The sequence below is a fragment of the Bicyclus anynana genome, chromosome 13 (assembly GCF_947172395.1).
Source record: "Bicyclus anynana chromosome 13, ilBicAnyn1.1, whole genome shotgun sequence".
NCBI lineage: Eukaryota > Metazoa > Arthropoda > Insecta > Lepidoptera > Nymphalidae > Bicyclus > Bicyclus anynana.
In genome coordinates, this window is record NC_069095.1 from 15,483,968 (window position 1) to 15,488,150 (window position 4,183).

Below are 4,183 nucleotides of genomic sequence, written 5' to 3' on the forward strand. Positions count from 1 at the left end.
TATACGAGTTTATTTGTGTCCTCTTTTCCCAATATCCTATTTGTCATCCTCTATTCCCATATCAATATTATACGGACCTATACTACTTAAACGGTTATCCTGAACTTTTGAATACTCGTCTTTAGTGGTACAGAAAAGACAGGGCGCTGAAAGTAATTCTTCTAAACTGATGCTGATAATGATATGTATGGATGACTGTTAGTCAATCATGTCATTACGACTAAACCGATCTGGATGATATTTGTAACAGAAATAGTTTGGAATAGCATGGCTGGTATTTATCCCGATATTTGAAGTTTGAACCAGCCTTGCCAGATGTCCCGAATTTTAAAATCAAAATTACATGTCCCGCTTTTCAGAACTTGACCGTGGGTGCAGACTACTAAGCGCACGCGTGTGGCACACACTTTTTAGACTATTGTTTGAAACGCCATATTTTTCTAATTAATAAAACTTTTTTGATTTTGAATTCTCAGTCTTATTAGTCTTCTGAATAAAAAACAATAAAAGTTATTTTTATTTAGAAACGAATACTTAAGTCTCAACTATTTAGCGATACCTGGTACCATCTGATTTGAAGCATCTTATTTTTTAAAAAATACATTTAGTATGGATATTTTTACAATCTATTGTCACGTAAACGTAATTTGAACTCGAGTAGAAAGATAAATATTCAAAAGCTTTTGTAAGCTTTTTACGATGTCCCGCTTTTTTCACTCAAAAAGTTCCTAAATCCTGACTTGGCAAAAAAAATCTGGCAACGCTGGTTTGAACAGAGTATAACCTGAATGTGTGTAATATGACCTGAATTCGATACGAGTCAAAGATGTGTAAAGAAATTCTTTCTTCACACCAGTAGACAGCAACGCAATCGCAGTATTCATTTGGTACCAGCGCTGAAACCCAAACAAAAACAAAGCAACTATACAATGCGTGCAAAAGTCCTCGACGAATATTCCTATATTTATTGATAATAGTCATCAATCAATAATTTTACCCTGAAAATGTAAACAAAAAATCGCAATTAATTTTAAATATTTTTTTTTATTTAAGCACAAGTATGACAAACATTAAGCATGTTAATTCTCTGCATCTATATAAATGAGCTAATTATTATTATATTCATGTGATTCCTTAAATTCCTGAATTAAATGTCTAATCCCCCCTCAAATATATACTTTACAAATTTATATATAAAACAGTGCGATTCCCAATTGATATTCCAAAAAGTAAAATATTTAATACAAACACTCCTAAACTAGAAAATTCTTAATAACTTACATTTTAAGATATTAATTTGTAGTCATTCAAATTCATTGAATTAATTTTAGTATTCTACGCAAGTGATTATATATAATATAATATTCTAAGAGGCCATAAACCTTCACCGAATTACATAAAAGAAAACAATGACTAAAATGTAGCAAAAAGAATAAAAATGCGGCTAAATAAAAATATCAATAGTTTGATAAAATAATAACAATTAAATGATAATCTAACCCAAATGAATTATCCTAAATTATAATGCCAATTCAAAATTAGAGAAAGGGTACAATTTTTAAAAAATAAATCTACTTCACAGTAAAATAAAAGTACAAGATTGTCTATGACGTCGATATAACGATGAGTCCCGTTGCTTATAGATTATGGTAGTCTATGTTTCTAGTTATCTTGATCTCTTCCCGTTTGTTCGTTGCAAACCATCCAGAAGTTTCCAGTAGATTCGGGTGAAGCGAGCGAAGTCACGGAGGCCTTTTGCACGCATTGCAATTATTATTTCATGTCGGAATTGAATATATTCTTCAAGTATTCAGAAATATGTTAAGTTATACAAAAACAATTCATTAAAAATATTACAATGATCCGATTCCGACATGATGTAAATATAAAAAGTAGACGCCCGCCGAGTACAACTGTGCCAATTTTTAATTTATGAAAAAATGTCACAACATTTATTTTCTTTTTTATTTATAGGTACTTGACGATTAATGCAAGTTTGCTTGATAAAAAAAAATGTATATTGCAACATTTTCTCAGTCCCATTTCTGTAATTAATGAATGAAAATGGTATCAAACATCAGAAAATGAGACAAACGAAGAGCTAATGCATCACATGTACGACAAAGACGACAAAATATAAAAAAAAATCATCAGTTTTGAAATATATGAAATATCAATAAATTGAATTAAAACATATTTACATAAACTATGCACAAAAATTAAGGGAGCAGAAAAAAAATCCAAATTTTTGGGGGATTTTCAACAGGCTGTAACTTATACAAAAATGGTCGTACAGCAAAAAAATAAAAAGCAAATTGTAGCTCTAAGTGTTTAGTTTTTGGATCTGAGTTTGAAAATTTTTTTTTGAAAATATTTTTCGAGTAATCATAAGAAAACCACCGAAAAAAAATTTTCGAAATTTTTTTGGGTTTTTTTTTTATTCTACGGACGTGGAAAAAATTTTTTCGACTCAACCTCCATATGGACCGGATAGCTTGTTTATTCAGATTTAATTTCGTTTTTTTTAAATCTCGATACGAGCATTTCTCGCTGAGATATCGATGTTTGAATGGAAAAAGATCATTTTGTCTTTGATCACGAAAATTAAGAATTTCGCTCTGAAAATGTCATAATTTTTATCAAAAATGAATTTTTTTTTTTTAATTTTTCTCTCAATTCTCTATTAGTGACTAGAAAAATTAAAGAAAAAAAAAATTAGGGAGCGAAATTCTTGCTCCTTTAATTTTTTCAAAAATTCGATCAAGTGGGAAAAAAAACGGTTGGCTGGATTGAATTGAAACTTTGTAGGGTTTTTGTGGGTATATTGAACAGTAAAAGGCACACTTAACGTCAGTGGTTTCCACAATATTTTTGATTGGGCGCTTGATTTTCCGAAAAACGACAAAAAGCCCTTTTTTGGATGCTTTTTCAAATTCATGTAATGATTGAAAAAAATTTTTTTTTTCAAAATTCAATTGCCAATTCTTGTAGAAAATTTATTCAAGTTTTTAAAACCAACCTCAAATTTTTTGTGCGATCATTGGTTGCTGAGATATTGATAATCAAAGACAAAATGATCTTTTTCCATTCAAACATCGATATCTCAGCGAGAAATGCTCGTATCGAGATTTAAAAAAAACGAAATTAAATCTGAATAAACAAGCCATCCGGTCCATATGGAGGTTGAGTCGAAAAATTTTTTTCCACGTCCGTAGATTAAAAAAAAAACCCAAAAAATTTCGAAAATTTTTTTTTCGGTGGTTTTCTTATGATTACTCGAAAAATATTTTCTAAAAAAAATTTTCAAACTCAGATCCAAAAACTAAACACTTAAGAGCTACAATTTGCTTTTTATTTTTTTGCTGTACGACCATTTTTGTATAAGTTACAGCCTGTTGAAAATCCCCCAAAAATTTGGATTTTTTTTCTGCTCCCTTAATTTTTGTGCATAGTATAGAACCAGATAATTAAAATGTTAAAAGGAATATAAAAATAATGAACGAAATATTTATATCTGTTCATCATAACTCTGGGTTAATTTACAATTTGAATAAAAAATTGACTATAAAAAGACAAGCGAGTGATAAAATTATTTACGATTAATGTGAATTATTGCAGAAAAAATATTTAAATCTCGAATTAATTTACTCCTACTCGTAAATATCACTCTCCACGCTTTCACGTGATAAAAAGAACTATTTTCTTTTTTTGTTTAATTACATAAATAAAAGTATTCAATTGTGTATTTATGTTTAAATTAATACTTCGTCAAAATTAAATTAAAATTAATTATTATCATTAATTAAAAACAATTAGCTTCTTGTACTTCTTGGACTTTTTTAATAAAATCGTCAAACCACAAACAAGACGATGACACAAGAAAGTTGGGAAGCCCTACTGTAGTACCATAGACAAGTCATACCGCCATACGAAGGCGTCCAGTAGCGACCGCGATGGCGATTATTTGTAATGATTGATATCAGACGCGTCGATTATAACACGTTGCTACACGTGCACTACATCTGCAGGTCTATTATGTATATTTATCTCAGTATAGATACAACTCAAATAAGTCACTACATCGATTTGTATGGTATTTTCTAATATGTAATCATATAACATAGATATTTCAACGAAATAACTTTGACTTTACGCCAAATGGCAGTGATGTTTTGTTTTTACG